The sequence below is a fragment of the Schistocerca cancellata genome, chromosome 1, assembly GCF_023864275.1.
Source record: "Schistocerca cancellata isolate TAMUIC-IGC-003103 chromosome 1, iqSchCanc2.1, whole genome shotgun sequence".
NCBI lineage: Eukaryota > Metazoa > Arthropoda > Insecta > Orthoptera > Acrididae > Schistocerca > Schistocerca cancellata.
The window spans coordinates 681,531,938-681,559,609 of NC_064626.1; the positions used below are offsets into that span (position 1 = coordinate 681,531,938).

The following is a 27,672-nucleotide window of genomic DNA, read 5'->3' on the forward strand; positions in this document are numbered from 1 at the left end:
TGCACTTGTATGCAAACTTGACTGGACTGTAACTATCATAGTAGGACATCTCTGAATTTGTCGGATGTGTTTTGTCCTATTTGAGGAGGACTCCAAATGCTGGTGCAGTATCATGTAATCAGATTCTCTTACATTCTTTCTCTGTGTTACAACCATTATCTAGCATTTATCCATGTTTAGAAAGAGCTGCCATTCAGTACACCACATTGTACATTTTCATGTGACCACTGAGTTATGATACTTTCCTGCACAAGACAGCATCATCACTGAGCAGTCTGAGAGTGATGTAACCCATGAGTAATTTTGGAAGGTTCTGTAGTGTTTTCTGGGACTGTTTACTTTAAGATTCTATCTCCCTTTCAAGTAACAAAAGTAGCAATCACACATTTTTCAGTTTAGATAGTACACATGCTTTGTTCCATGAATCAGGTTTTCCTTGATTTCTGCAACCTCCTTGTCTTGAAACTCTGATGATCTAGACAGCTCTGAAGGCAAACCAATCAAGTGTAGGCAATGTACTGGGAACTTCCCACAGCCTAGGTATATTAGTCTTAGTGCATGTTTAATTAAATAGTATTTATTGGATCTGAGTAGAACCTGTAGATAATGTGATTGAAAGTCCTTATGATTTTGGTGGACTGTCAGGGAGATGTAACTCCCAGCCAATTAAGATTACCAGGAAGGACACGTCTTCTCTTGCATTCTTTGGAAACATTATGGGCCAAAATTTATCCATTTTAATAAATAAAGCAGAAAGTGTTCTAACTTCAAAAATGTTATATGGGACAACAGGAGCGGGCATGGAGTGGGCATCCAGATCAGGGTGGGCGAGTAAATGAGAAATCAGCCAATTCCAAAAAGAACCCCAAAGAGTTTATTCATGAAAAAGGGTATACGTTTGAGGCAGCTAGGAAAACAGTCACTGCCTGTAGAGGTGGCCACTAAGACTAAAATGTATAGCATGGCTTAGGAGAGGGGGAGAGGAACATATTAGCTGGTCAGGCACCAGGGAGCAAAAGAGAGTAGTGTCTTTGCTTAGTCCCATGCGCACCCACCTTTGAGACTCTATGTGACCCTCTCATGCAATCTCATCACTAATGCAGCCTGATATTTGTGTGTGTGTGTTTTTTGTTTGTTTGTTTGTTTGAAGGGGGTGGAGGATGGGGGGGGGGAGGGGGGAGACATCGAGTGCTGATGGTATGTCCTACATGATGAGGACAGTGTCCCCACACTTCACAATGCTGGCTACCGTGAGCCATAGGTGGCGACAGGCCACACCAAAAGTTTCATGCAGCAGCTGGCCACACTAACACTGATATTTTCAGTGCCGAACTGCAGCGAACCACTGTTTCAGATTGGATGGTGAGAATATATTTCACACTTGTGGCACCAGATTTGTAGATTTGTATGGTATGACAGGAGCAGGCATGGGGCGGGCATCTGGATCAGGTTGGTCAAGTAAATGAACAGTTAGCCAATTTCCAAAAAAGAATTTTGAAAGGTTTATTCATGAAAAAGGTTATACACTTGAGGCACCTAGGGAAGCAACCACTAAGACCCCAATGTATAGGATGGCTTGGGAGGTGGGAGAAGAATGTGTTAGCTAGTCAGGTGCTGGTGAGCAAGAGAGAGAAGTATCTTCACTCAGTTACGTTTGTGCCTGTGCTGTGCAAAGACTCGTAGCTCCTTCAGGGGCCATAAAAAATTTAAAAAAACTATTTGATGGTCCTCTTTTTCGGGAATTGTAAGCACCTTGTTTGGAAATACTAGCTGTTCCAGTCAGTACTACATAATTGTTATGCCTACAGAGAATTCTATATAATAATTGCAGCATAGCTGATATATAACATGGCTGCATTCACATGTCGCCTCACCTTTTGTTGGGTGAGAGACCCCTGTGACTGGACTCTACTAGGATGTGGTGGGTGGATGTATGGAACAGGTCTTGCGCTTGGGTTGATCACAAGGGAATGACCCATGTGGTGCAGGACTGGAGTAGGTATGGACAAGATGGTTAGCAGAACGCTACTTTAGGTGTTATGGGTGGGACTTTGGGTAGGATATCCCTCAAAACTTTCAGGTTTGCTGATGACACTGTAATTCTGTCGGAGACAGCAGAGGACTTGGAAGAGCAGTTGAATGGAATGGACAGTATCTTGGAAGGAGGATATAAGAGGAACATCAACAAAAGCAAAATGAGGATAATGGAATGTAGTCAGATTAAATCAGGTGATACTGAGGGAATTAGACTAGGAAATGAGACACTTGAGTAGTAGATGAATTTTGCCATTTGGGCAGCAAAATAACTGATGATGGTTGAAGTAGAGAGGATATAAAATGTAGACTGGCAATGGCAAGGAAAGTGTTCCTGAAAAAGAGAAATTTGTTAACATGGAGTATAGATTTAAGTGTCAGGAAGTTTTTTTTCTGAAAGTATTTGTATGGAGTGTAGCAATGTATGAAAGTGAAACATGGACGAAAAAAAATTTTGGGCAAGAAGAGAATAGAAGCTTTCGAAATGTGGAGCTACAGAATAATGCTGAAGATTAGATGGGTAGACCATGTAACTAATGAGGAAGTACTGAATAGAATTGGGCAGGAGAGGAATTTGTGGCACAACTTGATTAGAAGAAGGGATTGGTTGGTAGGACATGTTCTGAGGTATTAGGGGATCACCAGTTTAGTATTGAAGGGAAGTTTAGAGGATAAAAATCATAGAGGGAGACCAAGAGATGAATATAGTAAGCAGATTCAGAAGGATAGGTTGCAGTAGCTACTTGGATATGAAGATGCTTGCACAGGATAGAGTAGCAGGGAGAGCTGCATCAAACCAGTCTTTGGACTGAAGACAACAACAACAGCAACAGCAGTTTCTTAATGTTGCCATGTAAGCCATTTCAGATGACTTTAGATTCCTTAATGATCATTTGAGGATTGAAACTGGTTTTAATAGAGAAGTATTTATTAACATCTCATGGTAGTCAAACTACCACATATTTCAACTACTTATGAGCTGTCGGGCACCGCCTTCAAAATATATATGACAACATTAGTTTTGTATGAAAAACACAAATATGATTTAAACAAGAAAATATGTGTAAAGTTTTAAAAATATTCATTCAGTTCCAAATTTTTATCATGATCAGTAGGCTTACAATGCAAACAGGGCTGTGTTAAACCACTTCTTTTTCATCAACATCATTGCTGGATTCATATTCTCATGAAATGTACATATGTCTTCGAACCAGTTAGTTTGTTCAGATTTTGGCACTGAATGTGTCTCAGCTCAAGGAAAAATATGTTAAATTTCATAGATATTCTTATCAGACACATCTTTTCCATCTCTAAGCATAGTTTTCAATATTTTGTTTTCTTTAGTAATGTGTGAATCACAGTGTGTTTCTTCTTGTGCTTTTTGTAATTCACCATGGTGTTTACCAACTCAACAATGTGAGTTCAGTATCATGTTCCTCAAACAACTGTGGCATGATGGAAGCCTTGTGACACAGTTAGATATCCTACTAGAAGATATTATCAAGTATGAAGGGATGCAGGTGGTCTGCAATAATGTTCACGTAGTTCACAACTGCATACATGACACAGGGCATGTTTTGAGCAGCCATTTTCCTGTGTGACAACATATCCGTACATATCCGTACATGACCATCGACATCATGTAACAATAAATGTAATTCATCCTACCAGGTGACACAGTTCTGCTGATCCCTGGTTCAATCTCTATTGTCCCAGACCCTCTGCAATCATAATTGACACTTGTCATCAAAGCTGCCATAAATAGCTGTCTGTCCCACTTCACATAGTGGAAAAAGCTTCCAGACACTCCTGTTTTGCAAAGAGACATGGACGTTCAACACCTTGATGTCTATTCGTGGTTTCACTCTCCTTCAGCCACTTTCCCTAGGTGCTTAAGACAGTAGCAGTTGAACTGTCAACTAGCTTTGCCAAATTGGAGATGCTTGTTTAAGGCACTGGGCCATAAAAATCTACTCTTTGTCAAAGTCACTTAAGTCAGTGGACTTCCTCACTTACCATCTGCAGTATTTCTATAATGATTCTCCTTTCATATTTGCTGCATTTACCGGCATATACTTTCCTTAGTGCGTCACTTCCCTGCAGCGCCACTTGGTGGTATTCAGTCTACATTTACATACACAGTCTGCAACCACCATATGGTACATGGTGGAGGGTACCTGGTTCACTACTAATCATCTCCTTTCTTGTTCCACTCACAAATGTAGCCTCTGTATGAGCCCTAATTTCTCCCATCTTATCTCTGTAGTTCTTATGCAAAATCTGTGTTGGCTGGATAAGTATCATCATGCACTCAGCTTCAAATGTTGGTTCTTTAAATTTTCTCAATCATGTTCCTCCAAATCGAGTTCCTAAAGCATCTCTGTAGTACCTGTGTGTTGTTCATACCTACTGCTAACAAATCAAGCAGACCACCTTTGAATTGCTTTGATGTCGTTGTTTAATCCAACCTGGTGCAGATACCAAACGCTTAAGTAGTATCCAAGAATAGGTCACACTAGTGTCCTGTATGTGGTCTCCTGTACAGATGACTCACTTTCCAAAAATTCTCCCAGTAAACCAAAGTCGGTTTTTCACCTTCTCTACCACATTCCTCACATGCAAACCTTCCTGTACACTGGAGCATCATCAGCTTACAGCTGCAGATTGCTGCTCACTCTCTCCTTCAGATCATTTTTGTGGGGCACTCCCCATGATATCCTTATCTCTGATGAACATTCATCTGAGATAGTTAAATACATTCCAATTCTTTTGCCATAAGGGTGGTGTCCAAACTTTGCCTGCACATTCACATGCCATATAAAAGAATTCCACACATTCTCCTGTGCTAATGAAAAGTTATAAGGAATGGCATGATTAAGGCCATCAATCCTCAGAATGTGGCACTACTGTCATTTAAGATACATTTTCTCTGATACAACTTCTATTCTATACGTTCCAAATGATAGGAAAATATGAGGGCATTGATCAAGGGATAACACAATTCATTAAATATATTTGACTACAAATGTGATTTTAAATATATTTTTGGTTCTAAGAGAGAAGTGAATGGGGATATTACTTCCAGAGAAATAATAATGGAACCTACAAAATACTAGAATTGGTGAAAGAAACTATTGTCTATAGACCATAACTGTTGGCAATCAGAGAAGCAATTTATTATTGACCACACATACTCAAGAGTACATTCATACACATACATTTTAGGAGTCAATATAGAAATTTAAAAAAATTAGATTGGGTAACCAAACCAACAGGCATATTTTGGAAATATTGGAAGCAAACACAGAGGCTCTCACAATGAAACAGTTGATCACTTGAAAAAGAAGGTCCTTGGGGAGACTACTATCTTTTCAGGTTGACTTTGTATAATTATTTCAAAATTTAGATTCAGAAATCCACGGATCTTGACAAGCTACAAATGGCTAAAATTTAAGTAGTGTACAGGGAAATACTTAATAGTAATACAGCTGGAAAGAGCTCCATGGCTTTGATGTGAGAATATTGAACTTTGTAATCAGTGTGAGGCACATATACTATCTATCTAACTAATTAACCAACCAACCAGCATGGATGATGCTCAGTGCATTTATACCATACCAGAATTTTATGGACCAGGATAGAAATGATTGGTTTGATTTAATCCACAAAGCTCTAAATAGATTGTAAAGGAAATTAATTCCAAATGGGATTCCAGGTTCTACAAGCACTGGTGGTTTGCTGTATCATTTTAAATTACATAAATATGATTTCTCAATACTTGCGGGGGGCAAAAACCAAATATGCACTGCCTGACAAAAAAAGTGAAGCAGTCAGAAGGGGAGGAGAAAACAGAACTTCATGGGTGGAGAGAGTATGGCAAGCTTTCAACAATTAATTAAAAAACACATTAAGAACAACAACAACGAGTTTCAAAGATGATCAAATTTCATAAATGTACATATCCCCGAATGACTGCTACAGTGTTTACTTTGCATTCAAGTCAGACTTGATACACATTGTACCATTAAAAACATAGGAAACCCAAAATGTATGTGGTCAAAGATAACAAATGAGCTTTGTACTTAACTTTCACAGTTGTGGAAGCAGGTACTTTCAACAACCCACATCATAGAGGCAAAGAAATTTGTTGCAGTGGCTTGAGAACTAACCACTTATCACTAAGTTTCAATTCCTATAATGAAATACCTCGTAATTATTAGGACTAGTGGAGTAAAATGCCTGGGCATATAAATTGAGGCAAATGCCCAGGATAAATGCCTGGGCAAATGCCCAAAATTCATAAATGCCCAGGCATTTATGCGTTTCAGAGTTTAATTGATAAGCGGCACTTATAAAACTTCCTGGCAGATTAAAACTGTGTGCCCGACCGAGACTCGAACTCGGGACCTTTGCCTTTCGCAGGCAAGTGCTCTACCATCTGAGCTACCGAAGCACGACTCACGCCCGGTCTCACAGCTTTTTGCCTTTCGCGGGCAAGTGCTCTACCATCTGAGCTACCGAAGCACGACTCACACCCGGTCTCACAGCTTCGGTAGCTCAGATGGTAGAGCACTTGCCCGCGAAAGGCAAAGGTCCCGAGTTTGAGTCTCGGTCGGGCACACAGTTTTAATCTGCCAGGAAGTTTCATATCAGTGCACACTCCGCTGCAGAGTGAAAATCTCATTCTGGCACTTATAAAATTTGTAAGCTGGTATTTGTATCGGAAAAGGTGTTCTGCAACACTGCTTCTGTAATGGTTGGGTAACAGAATTGAAAAAAGCTTCTTAAGAGTTAGCAGGGAGTTAGTAGAGAAAATAAGTTGGACTGTAACATAATTTTATACATCTTTAATTATGTCAATTCTTGGGGTAGTACATAATAAAAAAAGAAAACAACATTCAAGTCTGAAAGTAATTTTTGAAATAAAGTATAGTTTATATTAAGTATCAAGCCTGTACATAGTATTTTTACTTATGTTGCACTGCTGCAAAAAATTAGAGTAAGAAAGTTAATCTGTAATAATGATTTTAATTAGGGATGTGTCATGTCCCAATTCAGCAATTCCAAGAATCAATGATTCTCTAGGAATAGACTAGTATCAGAATAGAATGATTCCAACTTCTTGGCCACCAGTTCTTGGCTATTAGTGTTCTTATAGTATCTTCATGGCAATGCAGTCATATGAAAAAGTACATGAAGAAAGCAGCAGAATTGAAAACTATAGTCTATCTCAAATGTCGCTGTATCGTCATGCTACAATACATTTCTCATCAAGAAACCCGTCAGTAGTACATACATTAAGTAATAATTTTGCTATCAATAATCATTCTGCAATAATATTTAGAGATCTGACAAGAATTATAAAGTGTGTTACGTTACAAAGCAATGACCTAAAGACCTTTTTGTGTTGGTTTACCACTATACACTGGCTGTTATACTTGGTGGTTTTGTGTGCGTGTGAGGGGGGAGGGGAAAGGGGGAGCACTCATGTGAGCATGGATGGGTGTGTGCATGCTAGAGACAGAGAGACTGAGAGTGAAGAGTAGAACTGGTAAAAAGAGAAATGAAATTGTAAATATAAGCAGCTGTTTGCAGCATATGCCCTCTGTGGTACAGCAAGTTGGAATGCTAGTTAAAAATGCTTCTCTCTTCTTTCCTTTTGTTCTTAGCAACAAAGGCAATAAGTTACATATGTATGTTTAAGTGTAAGTAATTCCTGACTTTTAATGTCAGGAGTATCATCCTTCCTCTTATTTTAATTGGTAAAGTATACATTCTAGCAGTAAAAACTGTAAAAAGTACTTTTATACATGCCAAGATTTTGGTCATTTAAGACTCTTTGGGTAAATTCCCAGGCAGACACCCATTTATAAATGTCCTGCCCTCTGGGCTTTTACCCACCCACATCACTAATTAATATACATATTATATTTTAATACAAGCTTATGTGACAGAAGAATGATGCAAAAATTTAACACAGTATCTATGCTTCAAAATGACAACTACAAGAAGAGTAATTTGTGCCACAAACAATTTCACAATTCGCCTGGTATTTTCTGACAGCCTGTTTACTGATTTACAATTTCTTGGTATCACAGAATGTGCCACAACACTACTGACCAAAGGAATGAAAACTTACTAAAACAATGACCTTAAAAATTCACATTCAATCCCCCAACAGAAAACACACACACACACACACACACACACACACACACACACACACACACACACACACACACACACTTTGAAAAATTCATAATTTTTAAGAAACCAAAACAGTTACAATATTGTGTCAAGCAACTTTTCTTTGGCCACATGAGTACTGTTGAGCAAGAGCCAGCACAGCTGTGACCTCAAAATCCAACTAGCTATATCCAGGTAGCTATGGCATAAATCTGATGTATGCACATCCCAGATAATAAGACAATTCTGTGCATGGCACTAGTAACTGCTAGTACAGTATTACCTGGCAAGAAAAGGATCTTTAAGTTCAGCAAGCAATCAAATCATAAATTAACTTTAGCCATTCAATCATGGAACTGTACACATATTTTGCAAGGGGCAGAAACCAAGCCCTCCAGCAAAAAAAAAAAAAAAAAAGAAAAAAAGGGGGGGGGGGATGGAGATAAGTAAATTCACCTGCCACAAGTAATTCATTTTCATAACACTCAGTGGCGTGACAGTAGCAAAGGGCTGCCACGTGAGATGGAAGATCAATGAGATTTGAATGGATGCACATGGTGGGCAAACGAACTTCAATTACATTAGCAGGCAGTACCTTAAATACCAAGAAGTTGGCATGAATCCTTTTCTCCTAAAGTTAACTAGTGAGCATCAAAGCCACTCACAGCAATAAATGAGGTAACTTAAATCAAAGTTCACAAAGCTATCATAAACAAGAAGGTAAAAACACAGTATGCCTTAATTGCAGAAAATTGTAAATTTATGTTGGTATAATAAGTGGTTGGTAAAAACATGTGCAGGACTCGCAATCAACATACCCACAACCAGGTCTTAATCAAGCAGGAAAATTGAATCAGTATTTTTAGAGTTTTAATAGCCGTGAAGGCGGATAAGGTTCATAAGCAGATGGTGGTGCACTGGGGAACACAATAGAAATGAACATTTTGCAAACCTTATGCTGTCCCCAAATTTACTCAATGGAAGTAAGGTATGTGACCATAGTTCTAAGATGGTATGCTTCCCTCTTAACCAAGGCATGACAACCATGAACTTCCACAGTAGGAATAGCTTCAGCCACCTCGTGTCCTCCAGAGCTGTCAGAATGAAAACTTATTCTCGGACATGCGACCCCAAGCAGAATTCCGAAGTCCAGTTGTCCAACAAAGAAATCACATGGCCCAAATCACAACATGCTGTGCCTGAAGAGCCACTCCTGCTCTGCTGCCTGCCATCGTGTGACTTGCTCTTCACACCGCCACTTGCTTATGTCAAAACAGCACACCCCCACTAGAGCACACCCCCAAAGATGGCATCCGGAAGATGTACCACATCCTATTGACACTGTATGGGTCACTGTGCTATGCTGTTCATCAACAGCCTTTGCTTCTCAGACATGGCACTGCCACAAATACAGCTACTTGTGTTGTGGTGTTAACAGCTATGCATGGATGCTTATTCACTAGTCCACTGCTGCTTGTTCCCGACAACGGTGCAGAATGAGACAGAATATTGCAGGGAGTGCACTATTTGCTATTGGATTGCAGGCACAGGTGTGAAGGGCTTACAGTGTGCTTGTTGCATAATTCAGCAACCCTCCCTTATTGTGGTCACATGTTTTTAACTGGAATCTTGTCAACAGGTGTGCGTGCTCTCATATTCTCATGCTGTCCAACATTGGGTCACTGTTGCTCCTGTGTGTCCTACAAATCTGGATATTGCACAATTCGATCAGCTGGTCCGGCAGAGACCCACAGTGAGGCTCCCTTCAAACTCTATACGAGGTGCTGAGAAAGCTGCCTCATATGAGTACAAGCTACCTCCATTGCATTCACAGTGATCACTCAACTTCTGAAGCTGTTCACACCTTTTGTATACCCTACCAGAGCTGGTAACAACATTAAAAACAAACAACAGTAATGCACTCTGGTGGCCATTCTTCTTGTCACAGATGATTGCAGCTGTATTCATTTACATACCTGATGACGGTGTGGGCGTTTACAAAGTTGCATTAACATCCTATGATGTATTTTGGGTGCTTCACATTTTTTGTCAATCACTGTAGAATTGTAGTAAAAGAACAATGAATTTAAAATTTTTAATGTCTCTATAGAGATTTGTGGTTCATGGTGTGGGTTCCTGTAGTCATGTCCTAGTTCATGAACCACGGGCAACGTATGAGTGACCAAGTAAGTGGTCCCGACAGTCGGGATACCAGTTACTTTGGAATAAGTCTGGGCATCTCGGACATATTCTGAGTCGTGGTCACCTTTGTGCTCATACGGCAAAGACTACCAAATCCACCAGTTAGTCCCTCAGCCGTTAGGGGTAAAACCCAACGGGACTCAGGGCAAGTAAGGCTAGCAACCTGCTTCCATGGTACTTCAAATATGATGCTGGCAACAATCAGAGCAAAATGCCTCGGACCTTTGGAGGTGACGGAGTCCCACCTCTAACTGACAGACCAGGGACTCCTAAGATACGACTTGGCAAACAAATGGTAATGAGATGGGGAGCTATTAATATCAATGGGGGCTACTCTGGGAAGAAGGTAGAGCTGGCAGAGGCTGCAAGTAAGATGGGGCTGGACGTTTTAGCTGTTAGTGACATTCGGGTAAGGGGTGAGAAAGAAGAGGAAGTGGGAGAATACAAGGTCTACCTGTCAGGAGTCAAAGCAGGAATAGCACAATGGGGTGTAGGGCTTTACATCAGGAAAGAAATGGAACCCAGCGTAGTTGCAATAAGGTATGTAAACGAACGACTGATGTGGATAGATTTGACAGTGTCTAGCAAGAAAATTAGGATTGTGTCAGTATATTCGCATTGTGAAGGGACAGATCAAGATAAGATGGATAGTTTTTATGAGGCACTCAGTGATGTAGTTGTTAGAGTAAAGGACAAGGACAGTGTTCTGCTCATGGGTGATTTTAACGCCAGGATTGGAAATCGAACAGAAGGGTATGAAAAGGTTATGGGTAAATTTGGAGAGGATATGGAGGCCAACAGGAACGGGAAACAACTCTTGGATTTCTGTGCCAGTATGGGCTTAGTAATCACAAACTCCTTTTTTAAACATAAGAACATTCACCGGTATACTTGGGAAGGCAGGGGAACCAGATCTGTCATTGACTATACAATAACAGATCAGGGATTCAGGAAGGCTGTGAGGGACACACGTGTATTCAGGGGATTCTTTGATGACACTGATCATTATTTAATCTGCAGTGAAATTGGGATTGTGAGGCCGAAAGTGCAGGAGGTCAGGTCCATATGTAGGAGGATAAGAGTGGAGAAACTTCAGGATAAGGAAATCAGGCACAAGTACATAACAGCGATCTCAGAAAGGTACCAGTTAGTTGAATGCAGTCAGTTACAGTCATTGGAAAAGGAATGGACAAGGTACAGGGACACAGTACTAGAAGTGGCTAAAGAATGTCTTGGAACAGTAGTGTGTAAAAGTAGGATGAAGCAAACAGCTTGGTGGAATGATACAGTCAAGGCAGCCTGTAAAAGGAAAAAGAAGGCGTACTAAAAATGGCTACATACCAAAACCCAGGTAGACAGAGAAAGTTATGTTGAAGAAAGAAACAAAGCCAAACAGATAATTGCAGCATCCAAGAAGAAATCGTGGGAAGACTTTGAAAACAGGTTGGAGACTATGGGTCAACCATTCTGGAGTGTAATTAGCAGTCTTCGAAAGGGAGGTAAGAAGGAAATGAGAAGTATTTTGGACAGGTCAGGAAAACTGCTGGTGAATCCTGTGGATGCCTTGGGCAGATGGTGGGAATATTTTGAAGAGTTGCTCAATGTAGGTGAAAATGTGATCAGTAATGTTTCAGACTTCGAGGTAGAATGGGATAGGAATGATGATGGAAATAGGATCACATTTGAGGAAGTGGAAAAAATGGTCAATAGATTGCAGTGCAATAAAGCGGCTGGGGTGGATGAAATTAAGTCGGAACTCATCAAATACAGTGGAATGTCAGGTCTTAAATGGCTACACAGGATAATTGAAATGGTCTGGGAGTCGGGACAGGTTCCATCAGACTGGACAAAAGCAGTAATCACACCAATCTTTAAACATGGACACAGAAAAGATTGTAACAACTACAGAGGTATCTCTTTAATCAGCATTGTGGGTAAAATCTTCTCAGGTATTGTTGAAAGGAAAGTGCGAGTATTAGTTGAGGACCAATTGGATGAAAATCAATGTGGGTTTAAGCCTCTTAGAGGTTATCAGGACCAGATCTTTACCTTACGGCAAATAATGGAGAAGTGTTATGAGTGGAACAGGGAATTGTATCTATGCTTTATAGATCTAGAAAAGGCATATGACCGGGTTCATAGGAGGAAGTTATTGTCTGTTCTACGAAATTATGGAATAGGAGGCAAACTTTTCCAAGCAATTAAAGGTCTTTACATGGATAGTCAGGCAGCAGTTAGAGTTGACGGTAAATTGAGTTCATGGTTCAGAGTAGTTTCAGGGGTAAGACAAGGCTGCAACCTGTCTCCACTGTCGTTCATATTATTTATGGATCATATGTTGAAAACAATAGACTGGCTGGGTGAGATTAAGATATGTGAACACAAAATAAGCAGTCTCGCATATGCGGATGACTTAGTTGTGATGGCAGATTCGATTGAAAGTTTGCAAAGTAATATTTCAGAGCTAGATCAGAAATGTAAGGACTATGGTATGAAGATTAGCATCTCCAAAACGAAAGTAATGTCAGTGGGAAAGAAATATAAACGGATTGAGTGCCAAATAGGAGGAACAAAGTTAGAACAGGTGGACGGTTTCAAGTACTTAGGATGCATATTCTCACAGGATGGCAACATAGTGAAAGAACTGGAAGCAAGGTGTAGCAAAGCTAATGCAGTGAACGCTCAGCTACGATCTACTCTCTTCTGCAAGAAGGAAGTCAGTACCAAGACTAAGTTATCTGTGCACCGTTCAATCTTTCGACCAACTTTATTGTATGGGAGTGAAAGCTGGGTGGATTCAGGTTACCTTATCAACAAGGTTGAGGTTACGGATATGAAAGTAGCTAGGATGATTGCAGGTACTAGTAGATGGGAACAATGGCAGGAGGGTGTCCACAATGAGGAAATGAAAGAAAAACTGGGAATGAAGTCTATAGATGTAGCAGTCAGGGCAAACAGGCTTAGATGGTGGGGTCATGTTACACGCATGGGAGAAGCAAGGTTACCCAAGAGACTCATGGATTCAGCAGTAGAGGGTAGGAGGAGTCGGGGCAGACCGAGGAGAAGGTACCTGGATTCGGTTAAGAATGATTTTGAAATAATAGGTTTAACATCAGAAGAGGCACCAATGTTAGCACTGAATAGGGGATCATGGAGGAACTGTATAAGGGGGGGGGGGGGGGGGGGGGGCTATGCTCCAGACTGAATGCTGAAAGGCATAATCAGTCTTAAATGATGATGATGATGATGATGATCTGTAGAGATTATCAGTCATACCTAATGCTGCCAGCATGGATAATTTAGCCTGTTGTTGTGATCTTTAGTCCGAAGATTGGCTTGATGTAGCTCTTCATGTTACTCTATCCTGTGCAAGGCTCATCCTCTCTGAATTACTACTACAAGCCATAGCCATTTGAACCTGCTCACTGTACTCATGTCTTGGTCACTCTCTGCAATCCCCCCTCCCATCCCACATTTCCCTCCAGTACTAAATATAATGTCTGAAAATGTGTCTGATCAACCGATCCCTTTGTTTAGTCCAGCTATGCCACAAATTTCTTTGTCCCCAATTTGATTCAGTATCTCTTCATTATTTAAATCTTCAGCATTCTTCTGTAGCACCACATTTCAAAAGCTTCCATTCTCTTCTTGTCTGCACTGTATTATCCACATTTCATTTCTGTACAAAGCTACATGTCAGACAAATGCCTTCAGAATAGACATTATAACACTTGTATTCAATGTTAACAAATTTCTCTTATTCAGAAAAGATTTTCTTATCTTTGCCATTCTACATTCTGTATCCTCTCTACTTCAGCCATATACATTCTTTTACTGTCTAAATAGTAAAACTCATCTACTACATTTGTTAGTACTTTGACAGCTTTTGCATTTGGGTCCTGTTCCTGATAAGGGTGGATCCCTGGAATAATGCTGGAAATTCATGAAGTATAAGGTTGATGGTATTTGGCTGTATGCCTGATGAGGGAATATCAAGGTCCTTCCCTCCAATTTTCTTGTCAAACATCCTGCTTAAACTATCAGCTACCTGAAACATCCTGGCAGATTAAAACTGTGTACCAGACTGAGACTCAAACTGGGGACCTTTATCTTTCATGAGAAAGATCCCCTAGACTGTGGCAAAGCCATGTCTCCACAGTGTCCTTTCTTCCAGGAATGCTAGTCTTGCAAGATTCACAGGAGAGCTGCTGTGAAGTTTGGAAGGTAGGATACGAGGTTCTGGTGGAAGCAAAGCTGTGAGGACGGGTCCTGAGTCATGCTTGGGTAGCTCAGTCAGTAGAGCACTTTCCCATGAAAGGCAAAGGTCCTGAGTTTGAGTCTCGATCTGGTGCACAGTTTTGATCTGCCAGGAAGTTTCATATCAGCGCATATTCCATTGCAGAGTGAAAATTTCAATCAATCAGCTATCTGATTGTCACTACCATGTATATTAACCACCTCGAATTTAAATGGGCTAGCAGCCCAGTTTTCCGCAGCTGCCCTAAACCCTGCCTCAGTGTTTGGTTGTTTGTTTCCAACGTAAACTCTCTATGTTCCATGTAATACTTGAACTTCTCTACACCAAACTACACAGCCAGAGCCTCTAGCGCATAGACTGAATATTTATGCTCTAGCTCATTAAGACCTCTAAAGGCATAAGCAATGACTGATCGTCCTTCTTCGTCTTCCTGGAGTAGAACAGCTCCTAACCTTGACAATGACACAGCTGTCTGCAATATAAAGTTTGTTAAAGACATAGGGACTTATGACCTTAGCAGTTAAGTCCCATAAGATTTCACACACAATGTTAAAGACTCATAGTGCCAATACAGAAGCATTACCAACAGATTCCTTCAGTCCTACAAATGCCATTTCCTGGGAATCACCCCATTCGAATTTTTGTCCCTTTCTCCGTAATACATTCAGTGGGGCAGCGTTATGTGCAAATTCGGGAGTTAATTTCTTGAAAAATTTTGCTATCCCTATGAATCCAGCCGCTCCCTTAACATACCTGGACAGAGGAACTATCAGAGTTCTATTAAGGCAATGCTCTGTAGATCAACTGTTACTCCCTCTGAAGAAAATGTATGTTCCAAAAATCGCATACTGGTGCATAACAACTTCACTCTCTTAGGGTTAACCATCAATCCTGTCTCCCACAGTCACACAGAAACCTCCCTCAAATGCTATAGATATTTCTGCAAATTATGGCTGTATGTCACTAAACCATTAGGGTAGTGGTATACAAATATATCAAGTACATCTTATTCATCAGCTGTGATGGAACTGTGGCTCCAGTGGACATTCCAAAAGGGCAGTCAGGTGAACTAAAATAAATTCCAGATGGTCACAAATGCTTTCAGCCTCCTGGAATTCTCCACTAATGAGATATGATTATCTGCTTGATTTAAATCCAATGTAGTAAAGACTCGAGCCCCACTGAACCAACCAAAGTAAGAAAGCAAATCAGGAAGTGGGACAGAAAGCAACTATCTTTTTGTTCTGCTCCTGAAATCAACCACTGGGCAGCTATCTCAATCTGATTTAGGAGCCTTGGAGAACTGTGGCTGCATTTTGTGAGCTGATTGGCCAAATAATTTCTTGATCTAAAAGTTTCTCTGTAACCTTAATTTCCTCCACCTGATGGGAGGAGAGATAGAGACGGTTAGGTGGTTTCTGCACCAGAATGTTATTGGCCTCTATCTGATATTCTGTAAAGATTGTTAACCCAAATTTAGTGGTTAGCATGTCAGAAAAATCTTCATGAAGGGCCTTAATTTTTCTACTGTAGGTACTCAGGATCCAAATGCTACATGTTAACTTCATTGGATTTCACCTTTCCCTCTGACTTAGCACACCATCCCATTTGTGCAAAGTGCTACTCAATGGTACTGCCTAGTCTGCTGACAAAAGGTAACTTTAGAACCATGTCAAAATTTGAAGAAATTGTTATTATCTGCCCAGTTAATCACTAACTGAATTTTCTGATGAATACAGCACCTAGAATGCAAGGTGTTGATAAATCCAAATGACTCTCACGTTAGTTCTCAAGGAACAGCCACTAATGCTAACCTTCACCAAAATTACTCCCTTCACCCCAATGCACATCTTGATAGCAGCAGTATAGTTGCTTTTCTCTGATTCTAACATGCCCCATTTACAAATATTCTGGTTTTCCAACCTTTATCAACTGCGCTAAGGAAACTACCTGTATCCATAAGGGCACAAACTGATTTGTTGTTGATGGAGCAACAAATGACAGGCAACCCATTTCTATCCTTACGGCATATGCCACAAATCCTGTTACCCTCACTATACTTCTCTTTATTGATCATACAACTGTTCTTGATCTTTGGTCATTGCCAGCACTTCTTACTAATACAGCCCCCCTTTCCACAGTTAAAGCATTTAATTGATCTGCCTTTCATATCTGTAGAAGCACCAGGCAGATTTCCTACTAGCAGCCCTGAATTAACTTTCCCCCCTGTAGTAACACACACAGTAGAGAACAGCAGTAAAAGTATGATTACTTCAATGCTCACAACAAAAAATCCATTCATTATAGCGTACTTGTGCACTGGCAGGGCAGTACCTTTACTCCATCAGAGATCTGTGGGTGGAGTGAAGTCACGTGGAACATAGCAGAGTGAGGGAGAGATCACTCTGCTCCATGCTTAAATAGACAAACATTAGAATATTCTACTTGGTGGCACTTGATGGCAGCTGTCTGGGGAGGGAGGTGCAGCTGTCCGTGCTACCAGAAGTTGCTACCTCCTGGTGTCAAGCTTAGCTGCCACACAATGGCGTGAGCTGATCAAACACGTGACAGACCAGTGCCTCGTGTCCTGCTGACTTCAACAGATGATGATGTGCTGCTGCAGCTAGTGTGGTAACTACAGGTTTCCAGAGTCCTCTCCTGTTGTTGGGTCACCTGTAGGCCAGTGTCACCACAGAATCCCTCGTCCACAATGTGAGACAGTGCTTGGTGCTCGAGGTCGTGATGTCCGTTTCTTCTGTGTGTTGCCGGTGGATTCCCCCTGTACTGCAAAGAGTTCCCACATATCCTGCATTGGAGAATAGACTTGAAAGTGACCTGGACAGTAATGGATCGCTAAGGGTGGACACACGTGGGTGGGATGCCGACCGTTGGCAGCACTAACGCCGGCACCGAATTCGTGGAGGTGACCTACAACTCAGGGTCAGAAAATGGCTCCAGTGGAAGCAGTGCCTGCAGTTCATGTGATGCCCCTGGCTGCTGTAAATGATCATTCATGACCAGGCCCTGAGGAATTGGCCGAGGGCTGGAAACAATGGAGGAAGGTGAACAAGATGCAGTATCATATATGGGCAGAATTAGTGAAAGGGTGACAGGGAATGGAGGGGACGGACCGGGCAGAGTGGACAATCTGACAGGTGTGGGTGGAGGTGGTGGAGACCAGTCCTCCACTTGGAGGGCAGATTTGATTTCACTGGTGGGTCACCAGCCAGTCTTCTGTCTGCAACATGAAGACACGCTGACAGCATTGGCTGTGAATAATAGCTGAGCTCCAGCACTGATCTTGACCAAACATGCAAGCCCAGACTGGAGTACCAGCCATGTAAATTCATTTCTGTAGAAGCCTTGGGCAGCCTTGGTGCAGGAAGCAGGAGATACAGTACTGGTGGTGGCTATGCAGAATCTCCGCCAGGTTCTTCTCACTGATGGGCATAAACATATAGAAACTAAGAAAGCATCTGGAGGGATATCACCAATATACTTCTTCATTTACGTCTTAAAAGTGTCAATGAAGCATTCCACCTTCACATTTGATTGAGGGTGGAACACAGGTGAATGAACATGTTGCACAAAAATTTTGAAAAGTCTGAGGGATGAATTGAAGACCATTGTCAGTTACCAGATTGTAGGGCAAGCCTTCAATGGAGAAATCGAGTGAGAGCCCACATTGACGCATCTGCTGGGGTGGAGTGGCAGTTAGCTATGTACGAAAATTGGGAATAAGTGTCAATGACCACCAACCAATAAACATCCAAGAGGTGCTAGCAAAGCTGATATAGATCCGCTCCCATGGCTGTGATGGACAGGCCACTGTGAATAAAATTGCCTTGGATAGGCCTGATGACCTGCACATTTAGAGAAAGCATTGATTGAATGTTCACTCTTACAATCAATGTGAGACCAGTGGACATGGCGATGAGCCAGCATCTTTGTGCACGAGGCATCCCAATGATCCCAATGTAGAAAGTGATGAATGATTTTCCAGAGAGCTGCCTGAAAGACCACCTGTGGAACAGCATTTTTTGTGGACAATAAGAGAACACCATTCAAGAGTACGACTCTGTGTCTTAGCAAAAAGTAATTGCAGATGGGATCAAAGGCACGAGCCGGAGTTCACTCAAGCCACCCTTGCAAAACATATTGACAACTTCAGAAATGGAAGAACTGGTAATAGGGACTCTGTCCACTGTCTGGCGAGCTTCCTTATTAAAATAAAAACAAAATACTTCATCTTTATCAAAACTAGCGTCAGGCGGAAATGAATCTCATAATTATATCGACTAAGGATTAGGATCCACCATTGTAGTTCATGGGCTGTCTTGTCTCATAAATGTGCCATGGGCCTAAAAAGAGACACTAATGGTGTGCCATCAGTCACCATATGAAACTTAACTGTGTATAGAAACACATGAAAAGTGAAAGCCGCCTACTCAATTTGAGAGTAATTTTTCTGTACATCATTAAGCGTCTTTGATAGAAAATTGACTAGCTGTTCTGAACCATCAGCAAGATATTGAGGCAATACAGGCTCAAGCCATACTGCAGTGTGTCCGCTGTAACCACGAGCTGAAGTCTCAGCTGATTGGTGGCCAAGCATAGGGTGGAACACAAACAATCTTTCAAAGTCATGAAAGAATGGTAGCAGCCAGGGGTCCACATTTCTTAAGCAGCTGATTGAGAGGATAGGTAACTGAAGCAGTCTGCAGAAGAAACATGTGGTAATATGCAACTTTGGCTAAGAATGCGTGGACTTCTTACACATTTGTAGGATGCAGGAGGGCCACAATAACAGCTATGTGGCTGTTGGTCAGCGGAATCCCCCGATGAGAAGTAACATGACCAAAGTAATCTGTAGATGATTAGAAGAAATGTGGCTATTCCAAGTTGCACTTAAGACTCGCATCAGATGAGTTTTGAAACAAAAATGAAGATTGCGGAGATGGTCCTTGGTGGTGGGACCAGTAAGGACTGTGTTTTCGAGGTAGATGATACAAGCTTCGGTAGCTCAGATGGTAGAGCACTTGCCCGCGAAAGGCAAAGGTCCCGAGTTCGAGTCTCGGTCGGGCACACAGTTTTAATCTGCCAGGAAGTTTCATATCAGCGCACACTCCGCTGCAGAGTGAAAATCTCATTCTGGAAACATCCCCCAGGCTGTGGCTAAGCCATGTCTCCGCTATATCCTTTCTTTCAGGAGTGCTAGTTCTGCAAGGTTCGCAGGAGAGCTCCTGTAAAGTTTGGAAGGTAGGAGACGAGATACTGGCAGAAGTAAAGCTGTGAGTACCGGGCGTGAGTCGTGCTTCGGTAGCTCAGATGGTAGAGCACTTGCCCGCGAAAGGCAAAGGTCCCGAGTTCGAGTCTCGGTCGGGCACACAGTTTTAATCTGCCAGGAAGTTTCATATCAGCGCACACTCCGCTGCAGAGTGAAAATCTCATTCTGGATAGTATTTTTCATTTGTTCCCAAAGATTTAAGGGTTTCTGCCAACTGTTCTTTTCTCAACATAGCTTTTAATATGTCAGTGTTGGATGAGAAGTCTAAAATCTCTTTATTTATTTTTATCTCCTGCTTGTGAGTTCAGACTTCCATATACTTCACATACCGATGGCTATCATTTAGAAGTGGCAGTTTTGTAGTTTAAATTTGCTTTCAAATTAAAGAAAGAAATTATAAGATTAAGTTGTTTATCAACCAATTTACAGTAATGAACTGAGGTGAGGATTTAAACAGCTGATATACACGTTACAAAGTCCCATATCATATAGAAGCTGTTTAGCCATGTGACAAAATATTATAATTATAAGGGATGAATAGAAAGTTCAGGGCATTAACACAGCATATATGCGACATCGCACAGTTCCAATGCAGGTATATAAGCAATGACATGTAGGAAAGGGATTAGTGTGGCATACGTGTTTTTCTGACATTTTTGTGGTAAATGTGGAAATGTGAAATATGGCGACATCATTAACAAATGCTTCCAAACAGAACCAACATCTCATGGCTGCCAAAGGACAAATACTGTTAGATATACATCAGAGACTGAAGATTGTGTTTGCAGCATGTCTTCAAAAACCATCATTGTGGAATGATGCACCAAGGGGTGCCAATGCTTCATGAAATGCACATACTGATACTGCAACTGTTGTAATGCAGAAATATGTCAACTCGAGTTTGAGACACTTGAGCACCTGCCCAATAGTCCTGATCTTTCTCCACGCATTTATCATGCCTTCGGCCCCTTATAGGATTCCTATCAGGCAAGGATGTGTAGCAGTTATGGACTTCTGCACACAGCAAGATACAGTGTTTCACCCATGGGTATCTTCGGCCTGGTGCATTGGTGGGATGATTGCCTCAGTGCTTACAGCAATTTTGCCTGATTAGCATACCGATTCTGGACTGTATGGCCTTTGAATGGAAACGTTTTGATTGCTTCTTACATTTTTACCAAAAAAGCAATTTTGTAATGTCATTTAGATCAATTCACCCCAATGATATGGAATGGATTGTCAAAACATTTCACCATGCATTTATATTGTGGCATTCACACAAGCCGTTTACCGGAAGAAAGTGTTGACGTTGATGTTGGTGATGGTGACGGTGAGGGGGAAGGGTGTCGTCGTCGTCGTCGTCTAACTTCAAAACTTAACCATTTTGCCACGCCAACTCATATTAATGGATTTCGTGCTTTTGTATCTTCTTAGTCCATATTTAATTATTTTGCTTTGTTTTTGTGAAACATTATTTGTTACGTAGGGGGGAAACGCTCAGTGGATAAAGCAAACAGGCTCTGTGTATTCCCTTATTAATGTTTTTTTGATGTGTGTGTTTGCAGGCTGTGTATTTTCGCTAGCAAATAAATGCCGATGTTTTAAAATGTTTCTCTTCTTGGCATTTACCATAAAAAATCGATCAAGAACCGCCTTATGAAGTTTGCTTTTGCCTTTAATAAACTTTATATTTACTAGTTCCTTAATTCAGATACTAAACACAGACTTTTTGTATCGCGTATGGTATCTCATTTTCGCCGTTCGGTAGAAGACCAATTGGATTATGCGAACTATTGACTTTCGTCGTTCAGTGTGAACATTCCACCGTTTGACGGTAACGTCCGTTCCGTTGACATCTAATGTAAATAGACCATTTACTATCGTCTTGTGCAGATTGCAGTTTTGAGGCACCTAGGTACTGAACTGCAAATTTATACTTAGGGTTTAATTTCAGTTCCCGTGGAAACGCAGTATTTTAATGTAAATGTGGTACCGAAGTCTGAGAGTCTTTCCCCATATTTCATCCATGTATATCTCTGAAATGTCTGAGATGTCTTTGAGGTTGTTGTTACTGTGTTTGTAGTATTAGCTGTGTAAGTAATCGGCGTTGTAAAGTATTTATTATCAAGGTGCGTAAAGAATTAGTTGATTTCCCATACACTTGATAAAGGTGCGAATAAACTATTGTGAAGCCTATAGGGCTAGTACTGCTACTCATCCTTTTATGTGATAAACTATGGTTGTTTAAAATATTGATTAGACAGATGAAATACAGTATAAATTTCTAACTTCCCAATGAAAAATTACGTTTGTGCGGCAGAGAAAATACTACTAGAAAACTTTGTGAAGTAGTGTAAGGAAGAGCCTTCCGGTTGCGAGGAAAATACTGGCCTTATTGTGCTCATAGACTACGTACCTTTTTTATTCTTCGTGCTGTAGTAATTTTATGCAGTTTTATCCTACTTAGGCGTAATAAATAATTGCAGCTTGTTATTTTGGTATAACCATTCTTATAATAGGCGCCTTACGTCCACGGTATATGTCCGTGTTCTGATTCTAGCTTTGAGGATGAGAAGAATCTGAGCGCCTGTTACGTCTAGGATAAGCACAGATAATAAACTTCCATGGCAAGTTTCTTGCTGCATCAATGGGGCTGAATATAACCCTATTTTCTGGCGCTTGTTGGCAGTAAATAGACCGTTCTTCGTTATATGTTGATGATATTAATTTTTTGTAGATCTGTCTGTTAGTTTTTTTAAAATATTATTCCTCCCACCGACCCCACTGCTCGATGCCTTTACATAAAAAGCGATAACCTTTGTTAACGATGAAAAAAAAATCGTTACAGAAAGACGGTCTTGTGTGTACCTGACAGGCCTTATCCCTCCCTCCCATAGTTGGACAATACTCATGAAAGTGTGCACCCACAGCTATCCGTTTCATTCTCATTATTGGTTATCTCCATGTGTAATGAGCATTGAAGTGCATGGCAGAAGGTACTTCCCATTGTGCTACTTTTTAGAGCTCCTACTCGATTCATGTATGCATGGAGTGCAATAAGAATTATTGAGTAAACATCTATGTGTGTTCTGTAATTAGTCTCATATTGTCTTCACGATCCCTGTCTCATATTGTCTTCAAGATCCCTGTCTCATATTGTCTTCATGATCCCTGCAGGAACGATATGATGGAAGGTTGTACTGTCCTCCATGACTCGTCCCATAGAGCTGTTACAAGAAACTTTTTAGACTTTCAAAGGATAGTTGCATCAATCATCAAGTGTCTGCCTGGTCAGGATTTTCAATATATCCATAAAGCTCTCTTGTGGGCCCAACAAACCTGTGCCCATTTTTGCAGTCCTTTTTCATATATAGCCTACATTCAGTTTGCATTATTGTTCCTGTTTGGCATGAGTCCAAACACTTGAGCAATATGCTAAAATGGGGTCACTCAAGTGTTTTTTAAGCAATCCTTTTTGTAGGCTGATTGCAGTTTTCTGATACCCCACCAATGAACCTAAGTCAGACATTTGTACTAGTTGACTGATGTCAGTTGTGACACATTGTGATTGTAATCCTACTGATAGAATGGCACACATTTTGTTTGGTTGTAAGTAGCGTAGCAAAAGAAGTAATTCTGAATACTAAAGTGGGCTTCATATATTTCGTAACCAGAGTAGTCTTAGAGTTAAGTAGATGAAAACAATGTCTTCTTCCTTTTCTTCAGTTTCTGTTACTATTCCAGAGTTAGTATTTCTTAGGCTTCGTAGCACTAATGAAGTGGTAGTAGGCCTACTCTTTTGATGATACTCTCTTAATATTCTTCATTAAGTAGACTATATCACAACAGTTTGTTGTCAAGGAAACACTACACAGTATACAAAGCAATTCCATTTAGTGCCTTGGCTATGCACACGTATTCTTACAAAATATTTTGTCCATATATCCTCAATTTACCCCTTTGAACATGCTTCAGATGTTCATAGTGTCATGTGATATTTGCCCAACTCAATGGTTTGGTTAGTAGATCTGCCAAAATCTGCTCTCTGCATAAATATTCTACCACAATAGAACTTTGCTCTGTGAGATCATAAGATTCCTTATGAAATTGTGCTTTATATCAGTGAGTTTGGTTCTGGCACAAGTGACATTTTTGGCTAAGTTTATAGCTCCACTGATGTCACAAAAAACCTTGTTATGTTCCATATTTATATTAGGCTCTTAATTTAGAGTTTTGATCCACAATACATCATGAATTGTTTGTCATAAAGCCATATACTAAGCTTCTACAGTGCCCAAGGGTACTGTTCAGACTGTCTTTCACGTTACCAGGATTTAAGTTCTCCCATTAATCTAAAACATCATCCAACAACAACATTCTCTAATTCACATCTACAATCTGCATCACTATTTCCCTCAAATTTTGTATTCCCGCCGCGTGGGATTAGCCGAGCGGTCTAAGGCACTGCAGTCCTCTCTGTGTGTGTGTGATAGAGAGAGAGAGAGAGAAAGAGAGAGAGAGAGAGAGAGAGAGATTGTCCTTAGGATAATTTAGGTTAAGTAGTGTGTAAGCTTAGGGACTGATGACCATAGCAGTTAAGTCCCATAAGATTTCACACACATTTGAACATTTTGTATTTCCCTTTTTACAATATCTTACATTGTAGTCTGCAGTTCCCTTTTGATATTCAGTCATTGAAGTTTGCAACAAATACTGAAGGCTCTCTACTGTCTCCAAATTTTCATTGCTCTCTAGAGCTCTTTCATTGGTTGTTAACTTGGCTCCTGGTTTCATTGATGAAGAAAGGGTTTGAAGTCATTCAGATATTTATTTTTTTCCAAAAAATTCTCAGTGTTGTTGATTGCTCTTTCTATAACTCTTCGGTCTCTTTATTTTTAACAATCCATTTCCAAATCACGCAAGTTAAACTTTTGTTGGAGTTCTCTCTTAAAGTCATTGTTCTTCTGTTTTTCATTTTTAGTCAGAATAAAATCATCCATCCATATAGTCATTATTGTGATCTCTTCTTTACCTTTGCTATAATAGATCCAGGTTCTGCCTTAGATCGTTTCATACCCATGTTTATCAAGATTTCATGCAAACATCTGTTCCAGCAATGTCCACTTTACTTCACTCTGTAAATACTTTTTTTCAGTGCAGAAATACTTTTTTCAATGTAGGCCGCATTCAGGTCCATTTGGTGATTTAGAAAATCTCTTATTGCCAGGACTAAAGGTATCTAAGTGCTTGATATTTTATCACTGGCAAGAGCCTTTCTCTGTAGTATTTCCCTTCTTTTTTAAAATATTCTGTGATTGCAAGTCGTGTTTTTTATTTCGGTGCTGCACAGGCAAGTTTTTTATTATGTTAAACACCCATTGTGCTTGTTGAGATTGTGGACCACTCATACACTCTTCAGCCGTTGTAGGTTCTCCATTAAAATATTGTACTTCTTGCATTTAATAACCAAGGTATTCTTTAGGTTTAGGTAGATGAGAACAATGTCTTCTTCATCTTCTTCAGTTTCTATTTCTCTTCAAGAATTAGTTTTTCTTGGACTTGATGACATTAATGACGTGATAGTACCCTATTGATGATATCACTTAATTCATTTTTATAAGCCTCAAGTGTCCACAGTACCTTCTCGTTTGTTGGATTTATGACTTTTATTACTCTTTAAGTGTCCACAATATCCTCCAAAAATATCTTTCTAAGATTTGGGGCTCTGTTTTCCCATACTCTGCTGTTGAACTGAGCCTATCCAAAAACATATAGTGAAACACGTTTGGTGGTCAAGAGAGCAACGCACGATGCCTTCATTTACTACAGTGTTGTTGTTGTTGTTGTTGTTGTAGTCTTCAGTCCTGAGACTGGTTTGATGCAGCTCTCCATGCTACTCTATCCTGTACAAGCTTCTTCATCTCCCAGTACTTACTGCAACCTACATCCTTCTGAATCTGCTTAGTGTATTCATCACTTGGTCTCCCTCTACGATTTTTACCCTCCACGCTGCCCTCCAATGCTAAATTTGTGATCCCTTGATGCCTCAGAACATGTCCTACCAACCGGTCCCTTCTTCTTGTCAAGTTGTGCCACAAACTGCTCTTCTCCCCAATTCTGTTCAATAGTTCCTCATTAGTTATGTGATCTACCCATCTAATCTTCAGCATTCTTCTGTAGCATCACATTTCGAAAGCTTCTATTCTCTTCTTGTCCAAACTATGTATCGTCCATGTTTCACTTCCATACATGGCTACACTCCATACAAATACTTTCAGAAAAGACTTCCTGACACTTAAATCTATACTCGATGTTAACAAATTTCTCTTCTTCAGAAACGCTTTCCTTGCCATTGCCAGTCTACATTTGATATCCTCTCTACCTTGACCATCATAAGTTATTTTGCTTCTCAAATAGCCAAATAGCAAAACTCCTTTACTTCTTTAAGTGTCTCATATCCTAATCTAATTCCCTCAGCATCACCCGAGTTAACTCGACTACATTCCATTATCCTTGTTTTGCTTTTGTTGATGTTCATCTTATATCCTCCTTTCAAGACACTGTCCATTCTGTTCAACTGCTCTTCCAAGTCCTTTGCTGTCTCTGACAGAATTACAATGTCATTGGCGAACCTCAAAGTTTTTATTTCTTCTCCATGGATTTTAATGCATACTCCAGATTTTTCTTTTGTTTCCTTTACTGCTTGCTCAATATACAGATTGAATAACATCGGGGACAGGCTACAACCCTGTCTCACTCCCTTCCCAACCACTGCTACCCTTTCACGTCCCTCGACTCGTATAACTACCATCTGGTTTCTGTACAAATTGTAAATAGCCTTTCGCTCCCTGTATTTTACCCCTGCCACCTTTAGAATTTGAAAGAGAGTATTCCAGTCAACATTGTCAAAAGCTTTCTCTAAGTCTACAAATGCTAGAAACGTAGGTTTGCCTTTCCTTAATCTTTCTTCTAAGATAAGTCGTAAGGTCAGTATTGCCTCACGTGTTCCAGTATTTCTACCGAATCCAAACTGATCTACAGTAGTAGAATATTATCTAATGCCATCCTCTGCTGTCAAACTGCGCATACCCAAAAACATATAGTGAAACGCGTTTGGCTGTCAAGAGAGCAGTGCATGATACCTTCATTGAATACAGTAGTAGAATATTATGAAATGCCATTTCACAAAACCTGAAGAAATTCTGGTGATGTGTAAGGCTGTTAGTGGCCCCAAAGTTTGTATGAAGTCCCTAGCAGATGAGACAAACTGAAATTGTGGGTTGCAGAGCAAAAGCTAAAATACTTAACTCTCTTTTCTAAAGTTCCTTTACAAAACCCAGGAGTATTGCTCCTGTTTAATCCTTGCACCACTGAAAAGATGAATGAAGTAAGTATTAATCAATGGTGTTAAGAAACCACTGAAATTGTTAAGATAGAACAAAGCTCTAGGCTCTGATTCAATCCTTGTCAGACTTTATACTGAATTTGTGTCTGAGTTAGCCGCTCTTCTAACTATAATCTATTGTAGATCTCTCGAACAAAAAACCATGCCCATTTCTTGGAAAAAGGTAGAGGTCACACCTGACTACAGGAAGGGTACTAAAAGTGATCCACAAAACTACTGTCCACTCTCCTTGACATAATTTGTTGTAGAATCTTAGAACATATTCTCAGCCCAAACATAATGAAGTATCGTGAACAGAAC

General features: G+C 40.4%; 1 protein-coding gene across 6 annotated transcripts in view; it reads left to right on the forward strand.

The window, feature by feature from the left end:
- LOC126184175 (SAFB-like transcription modulator) overlaps positions 1 to 27,672 on the forward strand; it is a 187,112-nt gene that overhangs the window by 79,649 nt on the left and 79,791 nt on the right. Inside the window, exon 1 of one of the 6 annotated variants that reach the window (XM_049926572.1) lies at positions 21,859 to 21,882. The exons of 2 other annotated variants lie outside the window; for them this stretch is intronic. The gene's annotated coding sequence lies outside the window, so the exon portion shown is untranslated. Of the gene's footprint in view, positions 1 to 21,858; positions 21,883 to 22,001; positions 22,138 to 27,672 lie in introns of those variants that run through there. 3 more of the 6 variants (XM_049926552.1, XM_049926579.1, XM_049926566.1) reach the window with 3 other exon arrangements.